This window comes from Hyposmocoma kahamanoa, unplaced genomic scaffold, assembly GCF_003589595.1.
Source record: "Hyposmocoma kahamanoa isolate Upper Pololo Valley unplaced genomic scaffold, ASM358959v1 65, whole genome shotgun sequence".
Taxonomy (NCBI): Eukaryota; Metazoa; Arthropoda; class Insecta; order Lepidoptera; family Cosmopterigidae; genus Hyposmocoma; species Hyposmocoma kahamanoa.
This window is the reverse complement of record NW_020653853.1, coordinates 3,238,930-3,257,249: the sequence shown is the minus strand read 5'-3', so window position 1 is coordinate 3,257,249 and position 18,320 is coordinate 3,238,930. Positions and strand designations below refer to the sequence as shown.

The 18,320-nt window shown below is 35.7% G+C and overlaps 1 protein-coding gene and 1 non-coding gene across 2 annotated transcripts in view; both read left to right on the top strand.

Moving 5' to 3' along the window:
* LOC113231494 (rho-related GTP-binding protein RhoN-like) overlaps window positions 1-18,320 on the top strand; it is an 89,693-nt gene that overhangs the window by 62,391 nt on the left and 8,982 nt on the right. The window lies entirely within an intron of this gene.
* Window positions 13,005-13,077, top strand: Trnaf-gaa. Its single transcript has one exon. It is a non-coding gene; the product is annotated as a tRNA-Phe (tRNA).

Genomic DNA, 18,320 nt, shown 5'->3' with positions numbered 1-18,320 from the left:
GGTTTTTGTATTAGACCCGTCGTCCATTTATTTGTAAGTCAATGGTTTTCGCGATTATTACGAAATAGTAGTACACTTTGAAAATGTACTATTTATTTCCGGATTTAGAATGGCGTACACCTGTTTTTTTTTTTCATTGAATATAAGTGCGACCTCCATCTCACCAGATGGAAAATGACGATGAGGTCGACTATCAAACATACACACCCAAATACTGTCTATTCAATCACGCCTTTAAAAAAATAAACCAAGTTATAGCGTTTAAGAACAACTCTGCATATAGAGAATTCCAGTCGATCGCTATATAAATGTGGAAGCGTAACGCTTCGGCCAAATCCTTGAAATATCCACAACATAGGGATAGAACCCCAGCCTACGTCTAGTCCCCCGATGATGGAAAGGTGAAGGCGGAATTAAATAAAACATAAAATTTCTCAAACAAACCAATATTTTGAGCTCCTTGCAGGTTTCATTGTTCATGGCTGATTCAAAGTCAAAGTCAAAGTCAAAGATTATTTATTCCATAGGTAAAATAAATTTACACTTGAAAACGTCACATTTAAGCTACTGCTCGTTCACTACGCTGACCTCCCTGAGAAGAACGAGCAAGAAACTCTAGGGATTGCTCTTTTCAAATAAACTTATAATGCTATGGAATACACTTTGAATCAAATTTGTGTGGATTCTGGAGCGGTCTCGTCTTTCCATACATCTTTATCTAACACGTAGTCTTCAATTTTGTAATATGACTTTTCGATCAAAATATTTTAAATGTAGTTTTTAAACTTAGGACATGATAAACTTAATATATGCTCCGGGATCTTATTGTAAAAACGTATACAGTTCCCCATAAAAGACTTGTTTATCTTGATTAAACGAAATCGTGGTACCATGAGTTTGGACTTAGCTCTAAGGCTAATATTATGGATATCTTCTTTCTTATTGAAATTATGTATATTTTTACGGGCATTTAAAATATTTGAGTGAATGTACTGTGATTGAGATGACAAAGAAATCAACCTGTTATATATGAGCTATGATGAGCCTCTCTCGGTGTATACATATATAGACGATGCACATTGTCCTAGGAGCTACCTACTCACTTGGTCTTAGCTTTTTTTCAGTATTTATTTCTTTACAAACGAAATTCACGCCATTTGATAAATGTGTATCGTATTCGATACCTGTCCTATTTAGTTCAGTGGATATAAAAAAAATCATTGGTATATGTAAAGTACCTATTGAATACTGCGGTTTTCTTGTAAAATTTCGAGACAAGTTTGTGTTATTTTCCTATCGTGTAATGTTTTAGGGATCGTGTTTTTATACCATATAGTAATCAGTGTATGTCCTCTGTTTTACTATATATTTTTTCCAAAGTAATTGATTCAACACTTTCGAGTGTTATCTGCTCACGCGATGCGCTCCTCCTACCGTAAAATGGCGGCTATTTGGTTTCGCAAATTAGAAAAGCATTCAGTTTTAATACAAGTTTTTATAAATAAAAATTATTATTCTGCATTGCTAAATAAATACCCTCCGTACTACCAACAAAAACATCTCAAATAAAATGCAGTAATACACCGCAAATCCTGCACGTAAAAAGCACTAATGAAATTTTTAGTGTACTTGGATAAATATGATAATATTCCGTTTGAGTGGTTCTACCGTTTACCATGAAATTACTCCTTAAAGTATAGATATATAAACATTTATGTTCAGGGTAAACTTAAAAAACGCTACTTACGGTATGATTTCAATAAATAAACACCGAAATCACCAGCCCAAACAATAACACACACGATTGTCGTGACGTATTTTTGAAGTTGTTTATTTTTTTTAAATGACAGACCCAGGCATTAAAAACTTTATGGTTTGCTAGAGTAGTTACCGAAATAGCAATTAATATTAGTTCTTTTACCTGTTATAACTTCGATATCCGATAAATCGGTATAAAATAATCACCGGCACCTCGTGGTATGCGTCTACGGCTGCATGTATCGCGTGAGCGGATATGCGGAATCAACCAAAGCCATTTGAGGTTGTATAGACTCTTAAGAACTTCTTAGCTCTTGGCATAATGAACACAGCTCACATAATGAACATAATGATGAAATTTATTACAACTCCGTCAGTTTAGCACCGTACTTCTGTTATGATCTTGTAATGAGTTTGAAAACTTGCCCATGCACTACGTGACTATTAGATTCCATTCAACCAAGCAATAAATTCGATATAGAAGCAAACATCGCAGCACAACTGGAAACGTGGCTGTAATTCTATCACTATCTCGAGTGTCGTGCATGCAAATTGTAGTCGTTTGTCACGGTATTAAAGTACAATCAACTCCAAAGTTTAAAGTAAATTAAATATAATAAATAATAATAACAAAAATATGATGTTTAGTTATAATAGTAATGAATACGCGTGCCTGTCGTTGACGAGTCGTACGTCGGCTTTAACCATAGAGGATGGAAAAAAGTTGTCTAAGACTTCAACACTGCAACACAAAAATCGTAAACGAGATAGATAAAAGAGTGGCAATTAATTTGTATGAAAAAATATTTACATACATTACTTTTGTCATATTTTTGTAAATTTTCACCGTAAATGAGACCCAAAAAAAATTACTTTATGTTATCTTAACGTTAAAAATGAAACCTTTTCAATCGGCTAAAAAGAAGGAGGTTCTCTATTCGACTACATTTTTTTGTGTGTATACTACACGATTACACCGTCATTTGTGAACCGATTTCGATGATCCTGTTTTTGTTGGAAACGTGACATACCCCCAATTTTTTTTCTTTGGAGGTACTTCAATATTGAACCCATTTAAATTTGAAGAAAATACTCCATCTCTAAGGATGGTAAACTAGGAGATGAATCCGGTTTATTGGAATTCAGCCAATTTCAATAAAACTTTTTAATTCTACAAATTTTTGAGGTTATGGCAGTGAGTATCTGTGTTTATCTCTAATTAAAATAAACCGGCTAAAGTTGTTTCTGTAACATTTCAGTTACATATTTGTTCATTTTCACAGCTGACTGTACGCGTGTGGTCCTTGATGATAACGGTTGGGGTGCAGTCGTTTGTTTAGCGCTCGACGGTAACTACATGATTGGCCGGTGTCTAATTTTATCAAAACGTAGATCCTTCAAATGTACATATATACCAATGTAATATTCTTTTTCATTACACTTGCACGTAAATAGTACGATTGCATGCAGGCTAACTTGACTATAATGCCCCAAATGAAACCTTCGGGCCGTTTTTCTTCTCATTACACGACAATGGTTGTAATGAGAAGAAAAAAAACCTGGTTACATTGTCCCTCCCCACTACCGCTAGGATGCGACTTGCTGTGGCCCACATGGAGGTCGCTAAAATTACGTCTGACTTAGGCAAGTCACTGCAGTCCCCTAGAGACCAAACACCCGAAAGCCAATGTCAAATAATAATTTATTCCGTTGGTAAAATTTTGACACTTGTTAACGTTATTTTTTAAGCTACTGCTCGTTCACTACGCTGACCTCCCTGAGAAGAACGAACAAGAAACTCTAGGGATAACTCTTTTCAAATAAACTTAAATAATACATTTTGAATCATATTTGTGTGGAATCTAGACTCACGTAGTCTTCTATCTTTATCTACCACGTAGTCTACAATTTTGTAATATGACTTTTCAATTAAAATACTTTTAATGTAAGTTTTAAAATTAAGTTCGGAATCTTATTGTAAAAACGTATACAGTTCCCCATAAAAGTGTCGTTTACCTTAGTTAAAAGAAATCGTGGTACCATGAGTTTGGACTTAGTTCTAAGGTTAATATTAAAGATATCTTCTTTCTTATTGAAATTATGTATATTTTTAAGGCCATATAAAATATTTTAGTAAATGTACTGAGATGCCACAGTCATGATACCAGTCTCCTTAAACTTAGAAACTTGAGAAATCCGAGAACCTGTACGAGAAACGGTACACAAAACGAATCGCTCGTTTTTGCAAGATAGCTAGTTTTTGAAGATATCTACGTGGCCCCAGATAGTGCAATCAAGGTAGCAAGACCAACTACAATCAGTTTCTCCAAATTTTCATCGCATTTCATACTCAATGTCAATGTAGTCCTAAAATTAAACAGTATCGACATCGATAAGAAAAAGAACTCTATGATGCATGTTACGATAAAAAAATAGTAACCGATCGAAAACAGACTTTCTGTCCTTCTGTAAAAATTGCAATTTGCAGATAACGTCGACGTAGCCGATTCAATATCTCTTATAACGCAGTCCGTCAATAAACACTTGGTAGTATATTTAAATGGAACGGAAAAACCTTTTTATCTCGTTTATTTTATAGTCTATAAAGTTCAAAAGGGATTGAATAAATTCTGAGATTATCTCAAATAGAAAATAAAACGTCGCCTTTGGCACAAATGGACGTAACTTCAATTTAAATTCGATTCTAAATTTCACGTTCTATGATTCGGGTGTGAGTGATTCACTTACCTATGTCAAAGGTTGTAAGTTACTTAGAATACTAATGGCAATAGCCAGTGCTGACAACCTAGGATCCAACGGCTTGCGTTACGAGCGCTGGAGAAGGACTAATTTGAGATTTTTTTATGCTACCAAGTGACGGAACTAACAAGTCGTGCGTCTGGTGGTTACTGACACCCTATCCATAGCGATTGCAGTGGCACTCAGAGATTTAACTCTCAAAGATTCAGTTGTGCAGTTTTAGTAGCCGTAGAGCTCCTTGTGAAAGAGTTCGTCCAGGGAAGTACTGCCCCCTTACCTATTTCTGCTGCCAAGCGGTAAGCGTTTTGGTTTTGAACTATAAGGGTACTGGCACATGGGACTTGCCATTATATGTCTCTATGGGTGACGGACGAAGACCTCAGATCTTGAGGCACTACAACTGTCACGGTCGCGTGTAATTTCGCCAGCACCCTTCAAAACTGGAACGCAGTAATGCTCACATTACTGCTTGGTGACAGAAATAGGTAAGATGGAAGTACTTCCCTGGACAAACAAGGAGCTCTGCTACGAAAAATACAGGATTTAACTATTCTAAATTGGTTCTGGTCTAGATGTGTAATGAGTAGTGCTCGGAGTGAATTCCGTCGCTCTGGTATTCGTACAGGAAATTCCCTGGCTTGAGACCGGCAATTGGTGTAGTTGTCTGGCATTATTAGTGGCAGTATGAGCGCAATCGCATTCGCAGGAGACTTAAGACCTTCGAACTGCAAGAAATACCTTAGTATTGCTTTGTTTATAGGTGGCAATTACCATGTCCGATTCAGGTAAACCGCATGATATGTGACAACTTCATTTAAACTAATGTGATCGGGAGGGATCTTTGTTTTTTTTTTATAATATCGAGTGACGTCACAAATCGTGCGCCTGATGGTAAGCTACACGCCTGTCCATAACAGTTGCAGTGCTACTCACAGCTTTAAATCCCAAGATCTGAGGAACCCTGCCACTGCGCCCGTCACCCTGAGACGTAATTTGACAAGTCCCATGTGCCTGTAATTTCACCAGGCTGTAGTTCTATGATTGATAAACATCAGTAGAAATATAATTAATAAATAAAAATATAAATAAAAGGTCACGATAAAAATGTGACGACAGATAATCGCAGCTCTAACGATTCTGTCGTGCAAACGACACAGCGGCTGCCGTGAACCAATTAATTGTCGACACGATCTAGTGGGAACAGCTAAACACAACAGTCGTACAACGATAAAATCCACATCCACGACACAGTCACGACAGATAGTCGTGATATTTTATTTATTCATATATAATACAAATACAATCACATATACATCAAACAGTATTTTATAAACTTAAAATAAGTTTTTCCAAATACCGCTAATTCATCGCTTAGCGCTGTGAACAAGTTATTGAAATAAAGAAAACTTTGTGTTTGTGTGAGTGTGAATGGTGTGATGTTGCAGCATGAGTCAGTGAATGATCCCACGTAGTTTATGGTGATGTTTCGTGCGTGTCCCAGTGTGTGTTAGTTGTCTCACAGAATCGAAGGAGGAAGCGGTTATGTATACAGCGAGTTAATTTTTATTTAGTACGTAGTCAATGACAGACATTAATTAGTAAGGATACTAATAATAAGTATAATAATAATATATAGACGCGACAGTCGACCAACTATAAATAAAACGTTATGACATAATGGGAATGCGCCTTTAGGTCAAAGGGCGCATGTGACAAAAACCAAAATCGCGAAAATAATGTATAAATAATTAAATTAAAAACTATCTACTTTTTTCTTGCGCTGACTTCATACCTTAGAATAATAACGCATAGAATGATAGTTTCATATCAAACGAACTGTCACGAGTGAGGCAAAAATCAAATTCATGTAGGCTAGTTTTAGTAGTAGCTTAATTTTCGGTTTTAGTGAATATTTATATAAAAATACAAGTTGTAACGCGTTACTTCCTTGTGGAATGTGATGTTAGTATCTATTTTATGTTTGTCTGACGTATTTTTACACTCATTTACCGCACATTTTGTCACTTTTAGCTAAAATTCTTGATCTGTTCGCGGTGCAAGTTGACCTTGAGCACTGAAGGCCCGCCCGCTCGTGTTGGCCCTTTGGGCGCGCTTCAATTTGCCTTTTTTTTTGTTTTGTTAATCCGGGGGAATCTGCTTACAGATACCCCGGCCCTGCGGGGGCAGAGCCGGGGTTATGTGGGACTGGGCTGAACCCTGAAGGGGAGCAGCCCGACCGCACTAAACCCCCGGAGTGTTCCTCCTCTCCGCTGTAGGTGGGAGTACGGGTACGCTGTTGCACTCGTCCGCGCCCCCACCAGCGGCTGACTGCGCCCTGCGCAGCCCCTCCCCGAGAAGGGAGACACATCGGTCCCCCGACTCCGAATGTGAGGCTCGCCGAACACCAGACGAGCCTTCCATCCCGGGCTCCTTTATGCTGGGCAACGAACTCCCCCGAGTCCGCTACCCAGGGGCCATGGGGGGCCAGGACAGCATCCACTCAACTTAGCGTGTGCGGACTAGGTTTCTATGCATTATTATGCTAAGCTTCATACCTTATTCACATAGAAATAAATAAAAATAGTGACCGCTTTTTTAATCACGGCAGTATTCATAACAATTTTTTTTAAATGTCACATGCGCCCTTTCACCTATCGGCGGCAGAGTTGTTCGTATTAATAAAACGAACTTTGACATGAATTTAAGAAAGAAATTATCGAGTAAATATTGCAGAATCTAAGTAGCTCATTTGTCAACATTAACTACGACTATTACTTGAACTATAAACATAAAAAATGTCTTTCTGCGATAATCGACTTTCACGCTTGGTACCAAAGTCCATTTTCCATTAACTTGAGGTTGGTTTATAAACCTCAGCTTTGGTGTCGTACATAACAGACTATACGACAATACGATGTTTTGTATGTCACGAGAATTATAATTTACTAGCCTATACCCCAGGGGTCGGCGACTATGCCCATAGGGGTCCACAGACTTGGGCGCTATAAAAAAACAATATTAATATAAATTTATACTATTGTTATTTTTCTTATGGCAATTACTGTGCTTATATGCGAAGCCTTCAACCTTGTTTTATTTATTAATTATATACTTTTTTATTACAAATTCCAAATTTAAACAAACTTGAATTTGGCTTGAATTTTTTCGCAACTTATTTTGTTAATCTCGTATTGTTTTTGCATGCAGTTGTCGTCAAAATAAATTGCTAGTAACGCTTCAAAAATACAGAACAAAATACAATAATAAAATACAATTTTTAAAAATTAAAAAATAAAATAAAATTAAGGAAAGATTATCCACTTCATATGTATTCCGATCTTTGATTACACAATACTAATGGACTAGAGCTAACAATTAAATATTTCCACAACATCCGACAGACAAGCAGAACTGGTTATTTATATATTACAGTTCCTTACACATTTAATTGTATGTAATATAGTATAATATACAACTACAAGACTATGTAAACTTGTTTATAATATCAAACGAGGGTACGAACAAATCGTGCGCCTGTGGTAAGCGACACCTATCCATGATAGTTGCAATGCCACTCGGAGCTTTAAATCGCAATCTGAGGGGCACTGCCACTGCGCCCGTCACTCCGAGGTTGAAGTTAACAAGTCCCATGTGCCTGTAATTTCACCAGCAGCCTTACCCTTTCGGAACGCAGTAATGCTCCCATTACTACTTGATGGCAAATACGTACACAGTGACCTATTCAAAGATGATAAGAAATAAAGTGAGGTAAAATAGAAACGCTGATCTACAACTTGTTAAGACACGGGGTGGGTCATAGTGACGTTGCACTTGGGACAATATGCCTATGTTATGAATCATAATTAGATGTCCAAAATGTAAACAAAAAAATCCCGTTGTCAAAGTGAATGCAAATGTGCTAAACCTTTTATTTTTAAAGGAATTGGGAAAGGAGGAGTTTTAGAGGACCCAATTTCTACAATTTTAATTATCTATTACGAAATATTAACAATAAACAAAGACTTTAATAACGGTACAATAATAATTTAACAAACGCACCACAGAGACAAGAAAACAAGGAGGCACAAAAAAGGTTTTTGAACCCGATTGTGTTACCAGTATCATAAAATTGTTTAGGACCATAAACAGAATGTTATTATAATAAGTATTGTATTAGACAGAATAAAGTAAAAAATATATATATTGTAAAATGTTAACTGTACTAAGTTTCATCAAATTACAGTTTGAAAAGAGTTATAAATTACGTCTTCCAGCACACCGTATCAGACGCTATACCAACTAAGACACGGATCGAAAAACCGGACCTTACGAATTTTTCTATGTCTGGTTGCTGATCTATGTTTTGGTTTTTTACGACTTTTTTTGCCGTAACGCCATCTGTGAGAAATCTAGTTCTTCACTCAGCCAGGTACCTTTTAAATTTAATTATAAGATTTCTAAAAATTGTTGCTGTCAATCTGTCAAATAAACTTTATTATTTATTTATAGGCTTGCGTTTCTCCACAATCTATAATGGAAAATCAAGATATTGAGGAGGATGTACGCCTATACTAAGTCGCTTTACTCTATCACACAAAATACGATCCTACAAGGTTATTATAGTTTATATAATTATAAATCAAAATGACTGCAACACAATTCTCACACCTACTCTAATATGCGGTTTACGCCATTGCACGTGGGCTAACTAAACGACCCGACCAGCCATAATTGTACGGTGTCACTGTTGATGCGTTAACAAAAGGTTACATTGAATTATTAGCAGTAATTTTTTTATGACGAAATGCTTAATTAGGTCAATTTGATTACGAATGTAACAGAGAATGTTATTCATTATATTCGAGTACCTATATATACTTATATCCAATTATGTAGTGTTATGTATCAATTTTTCAACAAATATTGTGTTTCTACGTACGCCGCGGTAGTTTGACTTATCGCCTCGCAAGCAGAGGATCGTGGTTTCGAATCCAGGCATATACCTTCGAGTTTTTCGGAATTTATGTGCGAAAATTTTGAAATTTACCATGACATTTTCAGTGAACGCTTAGTGATGCAACGGAAATGTCATATCGAAAACAGAAATAGATGCCAAAAGTAAATCTTAGCGGAAATGGAATCGGATGCGGAAGCGGAAATGTAAATACTATAAACGAAATAGTTCCAAAAACGGCTTGTGTTTGGTTTCAATACGCACACGTGACTGATTCATCGCGAACGTTAGATAAACGTTCGATAAAAGTACCGTTGTCCGTTGCGGAAGCAGAATCGGAAACAGATGTGAAAAAGCATATGGTCCTTCCGCAGTTGCGAAAGCAAAAGCAGAGGTCTGATGCATCACTAGTTAATATCAAGAAAACCTGCACACATCTGCAATGTATTTTTATGATGTGTCTGAAATTTGCAAAACGCATTGGACCCGCGTGGGAACTACATCACAAATTGTGTGAGAGATTGTTTTAGTAACGAATCCTTGTGAAAGAGTTCGCCCAGAGAAGTACTACCACCTAGTATTCTATAGAAGTATTTCTGCCGCCAAACAGTGTGAGCATTACTGCATTCCGGTTTGGAAAGGTAATGGGGCTGCTAAAATTATAAACATTTGGTACTTGTCAACTTATGCCTCAGGGTGACGGGCGCAGTGGCAGTATCCCTTAGACTTGCCCACCAGTAGGACTATATATAGCCTAACTATTATTATTGTATTTATTATTGTTGTCTGTCGTTAAACGGAGGGTGTATAGCAGTTAGGTACAATGTTAACGGTAGTCATTATGCTCATAAATTACCAAAACGTAATTATATTTGCCAAACTGACTGCGTTATGTCTAAATAAGGTCTCACTTTACCACAATAGGTTAGTGATGGGAACATACTATTTAGCTAATGAGCACCATGTATTTTATTATAATTATCAACCTATCGAGTTCTTAGGTTTTCGCGATTGTTACACATATGAAATTAAACAATTTTTCCGGATTTAAATCGCGTATATTTGTTTTTTCAAACAAACCGACGTTTCGACGTTTCGACTGCAGTACTAATTAATATGTTTTAGTTTATTCTAATTTCTATTAACAATTAATAATAAATTGAACTTAATAAACATTCATTCAATAAAATAATTTATAAAACTTAATGTAGCGTAAATTGGAATGTTTTCTTTGTAAAATTAAAAATAAGGTATTTAATTAATAACTATTGTAACTATAGTGAAAAAAATAGGGTGGTTTGCATCAATATTAGACGTAACTGGTTGAAGACTGTACCACCTCAGTCAACCGTGACCATGGGACCTGTAAAGGGCCCGAAACGTCGGTTTGTTTGAAAAAACAAATATACGCGATTTAAGTCCGGAAAAATAGTTGCATTTCCTATTATCAACCTAATTATACACACCAGTTCTGGGCACCGTCTCGCCTTTGAGAATCGATACAACCTCAATTAATAATTGTGGTTGATTCCGCACAACAGTGAAACTGTTGAATCAATCACTTTGAAATAAAGATATAGTATAATTGCAACTTTTTTATAGAAAAAACCGACTTCAAAAGTTGGTGATATTCTATCTGCCAAGTTTTATTGAAATCGATTGCCAAGAAGTGCGCGAAACCGGATTCATCCCCTAGTTGTCCACTCTTAGAGGTGGAATATTTCCTTGAAATTTAAATGGGACCAATAGGTACAGTCAAAAGCACATCAAGCTTGACACTTTGGACCGTTCTTATCGTATGCGGCACAGAGTTGGATTTAAGTCTTAAGTGTCAAGCTTGACGTACCTACTCTTGACCCTGTACCCTCTTTCCAATAAAAAAATTATCATCAAAATCTGTTCACAAAATAATTATCGCGGAGCTATCGCGTAACATACGTACAAAAAAAAGAGTAGAATTGAGAACATTCTCCTTTTTTTGATACCAGTTCAAAATTGAGGATATAAACTGCTTAATATATGGTGTGAAAACACGATTCTTAAAAGTTTTCACGATAGAAAAAAAAACACAAACTCACTTCGAAATTTTACAAGAAAACCTCTGTATTCAACAGGTACTTTACTTAAACCAATGATTTATTTTTTGTATCAACTGAACTAAACAGAACAATACATTTTTCAAATGGCCTTAATTTCGTTTGTAAAAAGAAATCTCTCAAGCAAAATGAACCGTATTAGTACGGGGAACAATTGAATTTGAACTGAAGTAATATTGACTCATAAAGGGGGACTTGTTACTTGTTCCAAGGGTTGTAAACTTTCTTTGACATGCATTGAACATAGAACCTGTGAAACATATGTCTCAGAGTGACGGGCGCAGTGGCGGTGCTCCTCGGATATTTGCCATTTAAAACTGAGTGGCACTGACTTGGGCGACCTGTCACTTAGCATCGTAAAAAAAATATAGCTCAATTCCATCGAGTATATAACCAGAAATAGAGACGAAATAAGGGCCATATATTCCTGGTAACACATTAGCGATACAGCTCTTATAAATATCAACCCTCGTTTGCACTGAAACATAGACAGGCCTGTGTGTACGTGTCCGTATATTCCAAAAAATATTCTGAATTTATTGTAATAATGATAATATCTCTAACAATGCCGTGCTGTTCTATCCGGTGGTGGGGGAAAAACAGCAAAACATCTAATTACAAAACAAACGGAATCACATTTCATCGGTAATTAAATATGTAATTTTGCATTTTTCGTCCATTATAGCAAAGCTCAAGTTAACTAGTCGATTTGAAGTGAAACAGTTGACGACACCCGTCATGTGTTTCGAACTCGGGCTAGCCAATCGGAGCGCAGTTGTCACAGTAATGATATGATAGAATAGTTTTCAAACAAATTAAACGACATTTCATCTCTTTTTCTGGTTATATACTCGATGCTCAATTCTATTCAACCTATTAATTACATAGTTAATAAACTCAATTTACGTCAAAAAGGGTAGTTTAAAAAACTGTTTTGTATTAATTATTGTTCATATTTCTTACACGTTTCCCATCACTATTTGGTATGTGTTCTCAGATTATTTATGTGTATAATAAACAGGAAATTAACACTCTTGAGTCGGGTTTATCAGCCCCTGTCTTCTTTAGTGAATAACAATGGAGAGTTTATCTAACCTATAAAAGTACTTATAGATTACGTACGTCATTACTAAATTATTCTTTGACTAGAATAAATAACTTAAGCGTAGGTGTCATTGTTACTTATAATTCTTATTACTTTTGTGTAAAATTACTAACAAAATATACTTAAATAAACATCCGGTTGTATTTCTTAAGTTCGCGTCATTTGAATAATAATATCTCGCATTTAACTAGTACAAAAAAATATTCATAAACTTTGCATAGTTCATTTAGTGTTTACACATCACAGTGGCGCCATCTATCGAACACGGACTTAAACGCGAACGCTGAAGGTCATCCGGCCTATGAACGATAATTTCGTTGTTAGTCGTATAGCCGAAATAGCTCAGTTGGGAGAGCGTTAGACTGAAGATCTAAAGGTCCCCGGTTCAATCCCGGGTTTCGGCAGAATATATTCTTTTGTCATTTTTTTGTCTTTCTTTGAACAAAAAGTGTTTTTTTTTCATTGTTTATTACACTAAACCAAAAACATGAAGAAAAATCATTGATTTTTCCCGTTCACCAAGATTTCATAGAGCTTTTAGTAAATAGAATGCGTGATAAAAATGTCAAAAGATAATATCACTACAGATAATAAAAAATATACGCTTATAAATTTGTCGCAGTGCAGTTATGTGGAATGTCAAATACCTTCTATCTTTGTTCGACGAGGCCGTGAAAGTAAAATAGTCAAGTGAATCCGATTCGTGACAGAATAAATTTCAAAAACTATTTATTTATTTATTAGATTTACCGACATCATCTATGTACAATATTACTTATTTTAACTTTTCATACCTTTGCAGACACTTATCATGCTCTAAAACATAACAAACCCCTTTAAATCGATACAGGTTTAGTTTTTTATTTTCAAATTTGTTTCAGTAAGGTACAACATATAAACCTTACCTCACCTCTATGACCTATTTCTGCCGCCAAGCAGTAATGTTCACATTACTGCGTTCCGGTGTCAAAGGGTAGAGGTGCTGGTGAATTTCCCTACAGGCATATGGGACTTGTCAACTTATGCCTCAGGGTGTCAGGCGCAGTGGGAGTCTGAGTGGTACTGCAACTGTTATGGACAGGCGTGTCGCTTACCATCAGGCGCACGAGCAGTTCGTGCCGTCACTTAGTTGTATAAAAAAATAGTATTTAAGTATTCTTATTATGTATATATATCGAGTATATTTTTATTATTTGTGTATTTATTGTAACGTATGTATTTGATATTATTGTTTATATATTTACTTTATTGATGACAATTCTATTTATTTATAACCACTTTCATTACAGGATATTCTTTGGTTGCACCCCCTTTCCAACTGTCAAATTTATATCCTAAGGTTAAATAAGACCGCCTATTGCACATTATCTTATTCTGTGTTACTTACATTACTGTTCTGCGTTGTCATTGTAATTTTTATATGCAATAAAGAATATATTTCATTCATTCATTCTTTCGTAAAATAAACTATTTACACATTAAATCCAGTTACAAGAGCAACTATCAAGGCATTATACATCGAAAAATATCTCTCATTACATCATAATTAAATAACAGCAATAAGAACGCGTAATATAAAAAAAGAGTGTTAACTATTGTAATATAACACTTATTTCATAGAGGGTAAAAATATAATCGATTTAAGTGGTCTTGATTGCGATTGAACGTTCACAAGTAAGATCCTTCATAGTCGATATTATGTCCCTGGAGAACTCCCAAAGGCCATTTCCAAGATTGCCCCAGAACAAAAATTGTAACGTACAAAGATGTTTTTACTTCTGTCTGCTAGTTATATGCTTCTAGTGTTCGATATACTTCTTTTTCCTCGTTGTAGAATTTTAAAGGCTTGACCCAGCTGCTTTCTGTAACATAATGTCTGCAGGTTCTTAGAAATCAAAAGTAATTTTACGGTCATTCTCGGACAAGTGTTCACTACCTAATTTCCGTGGCAATTTTCATTATTTTAATATGTAATTATTAAATAATATTTCACAATACAATACTCGAATATTAAATAATATAATAATATTGCACGATAAAAATCGAATACTTAAATAATAAAATTTACCACGGAAATTAGGTAGTGAACACTTGTCTGAGAATGACCTTTTTGTTGGAATTCGAAAACCTGAAGTAGAGCTTGTCGCGGACTGTATCAATGGGTTAAAGGGTGGGTGCTAACAATGAGTGAGCAAAGCCAAGCAAATGCACTTACAGCTTTTAATAATTTATTAGAAAACACCACGTAGCTATCAAAGCAAAACAGCAAACCAAGTCAAGGAAGGCGCCAAAAACCACCACGTTTAAATTTAGAATTTATATATAAAACTAAAACTTAAAGAGACTATAAGATATGTACAAAAGAGATTTCTTGCGACTGCTAAGATTCGCTACAGAGCTCATCGTACGAGCAGTAAATATCATAGTATATAACTGCCTCCGTGGCCGAACGGTTACCATACCGGACTGCCACGCAGAGGTCCCAGGTTCGATTCCCGGGCCGGGAGAAATATTTGTATGGCCTACAATTATTTCTCTCGTGAGTTTGGGTGTAATTTGTGGTTGTCTATGTGTGTGTCCATGGCACCCGCGACCCAGGGTTTCCCTAGCCCCGCACTATGTTGAGTGTGTGCGTTATTATAAATATCAACTTTACCGCTTTCTGAATGTGAAGAGTAAGGACTCTAGTGAAATTGCAACAAGCACATGGGACTTGACAACTTTATAGGTTACCTACGGCTAAAGTGGCAGGGCACCCTAGATCTTTACGATTTAAAGCCATAAAATATTTAAATCATCTTTGTACAGTGTATTAAATAAACTTCATAATAGGAGGAAATTCCCAATTCGTTGGTTTTTTTCTTTTGTGTCTGTTACGTAATTACTCGGACATTTGTAAATCAACATCGATGATACTTTTCTTGGAAAGAGGATGCATCAGTAGTGACTATAAGTTTGAATAAAATATTCCACATCTAAAGATGCCAATTTAGTGAATGAATTCGATTTATTGTATTTCACCCACTTCCCGCTAAGCGATTCCAGTTACACTTGGTACAAAGATGTAATTAAATAATAAATAATATAATCGTTTATTTATCTCAACACATTAATAAGTAAAAATAAAAATATAAAGTTCTACACAGTGTTTAGCAACAATAGTGTTGTGAGGTAAAAAGGTCTGTAGCTCAGCACAATGGCGGAGTGCTTCACAACGCCGGTGATATTCTGCTACAGCCTGCTATGTTCAAAAAAAGAAGAACTAACACACACTATTATTAGATATATACCACACACATGAATCTTTATATAGATTTTTTAATCGACTTCAAAAAAAGGAGGAGGTTCTCAATTCGTCTGTATGTTTTTTTTTTTGTATGATGTTACGCGATAACTATGCTATTTGTGAACCGATTTTGATGATTCTTTATTGGCAAGAGGGTACCTCGGAAGTGGTCCTATTTAAATTTGAAGAAAATATTCCACCTCTAAGGGTGGGATTAATGACGTGTAAGGTCGGTTTTTTTAACCGGAGGTTAGGTTATTTCATTCCTATTATACCCAGAGTACTATGCACATACAACTACACTACAATGCCTACCTCCAATTTCAATAAAAATAAAACAACAAAAAACGATAAGCAAACATTTGCGGTCAGGTATTTTTGTTATTATTTAGTAATGGTTCAGAAACCATTGTATTTTGAGACCTTTGTACGCGATATTCATTTATTATCCGCTCACGCGTTTCATGCGTCTCTGGAAGCATACCACACCTAGAGGTGCCGGTGTTGATTTTATACCGATTTATCGGATATCGAAGTTATAACAGGTAAAAGAACTAATACTAATTGCTATTTCGGTAACTACTCTAGCAAACCATAAAGTTTTTAATGCCTGGGTCTGTCATTTAAAAAAAATAAACAACTTCAAAAATACGTCACGACAATCGTGTGTGTTATTGTTTGGGCTGGTGATGTCGGTGTTTATTTATTGAAAACATACCGTAAGTTGCGTTTTTTAAGTTTACCCTGAATATAAATGTTTATAAACTATACTTTAAGGAGTAATTTCATGGTAAACATTAGAACCACTCACAGGGAATATTATCATATTTACCCAAGTACACCAAAAATTTCATTAGTGTTTTTTAAGTGCAGGATTTGCGGTGTATTACTGCATTTTATTTGAGATGTTTTTGTTGTAGTACGGAGGGTATTTATTTAGCAATGCAGAATAATAATTTTTATTTTTAGAAACTTGTATTTAAACTGAATCCTTTTCTAATTTGCGAAACCAAATAGCCGCCATTTTGCGGTAGGATGAGCGCATCGCATGAGCGGCTATAAGATATTATTCTACATTTCAGTCCCGTAAATGCAGCAGCGGCTTCAAGCCGACCTTTTATAGCCGCCGCTTCGAAAAATTTCAGAGACGCAGTTTGTATTATAAGCAGTATTAGGCTTTGCGTTGATACACCTTGCTCACCCAACCGTTTCTTCCCCGCCGTCCGCATAACTAATGCCAATCAAAATGCATATGAGTTGTCTTAATTATCTTTGTTTCCTTAGAAGAATTACATTCTAATTCCAGTATTCGACGTATTATCTCTACACTCGGCATTGAACAAACAAACAAAGGCAAAAAAATTAGGTCAAATTTTCTCAATTTATCACTCTCCCGATTCATTAGATTTGATGATCGCGAATATGTTCTCAGAGTCGCTTACCGAGCTCCGAAAAGCAGTCTTTAGCAAATAGACAAAATTTACATTTATCATTTTCTCTTTTGTTCACTGTTACTTCATAAATTTTAAAGATAAGATTCCTTTTTTATGAGTAATTTAATTTTGGTACAACCACAGAGGCACAAGTCACATTTATTTGAAATAATATTATCAGCACAACCCTTCGGGACTGTATTTCAGTTACAAATTATAAAGTGTAAAAGAAAATATTTCGAGTATATTTAACCGAACAGCACTGTAGTACAGATACGAAAAAGTTTATTTTTAATAATACCAAGTGACGGGACGAACAAGTCGTGCGCCTGGTGGTAAGCGACACGCCTATCCATAACAGTTGCAGTGCCACTCAGAGCTTTAAATCGCAATAAATTGTAATTTCACCGGAACTCTCAGAGCTTTAAATCGCATTAAATTGTAATTTCACCGGCACCCTTTGCCCTTCCAAACCGGAACGGAGTACTTAAGTCTTTCACAAGAAGCTCTACTGCTATAAAAAGTAGACTACGTTGCGTTTCACCTTTGCTAATTGTCCATCTGGTTAAAGACTTCTTTCTGCCTTTGTATAATGTGGTATAAGACTAAGTACTCATTAAAATAGAATTAACCAATCGCATGACTATGCATTCCCAATATCAAATGGTACAGCAATGACTATCCAATTCGGCTATCAGACAATGCTGATAACCATTTTCGTTTTTATAGACGGACATAAAATAGGTTCTTGAACGTATAAAATCGTTGTTTATCTTCATAGTAATGAGGGCGGAGTTCTTTCAGGTTATCGCAAATAAACTCACCTGTCGGTATCTGCTTTTTATCGTCTTTTGGATTCGGTATTTTATTTGTTTATTCAATGAATAAATCGTAAACTTAAATACATATAAATTGGGGTTATCAATGA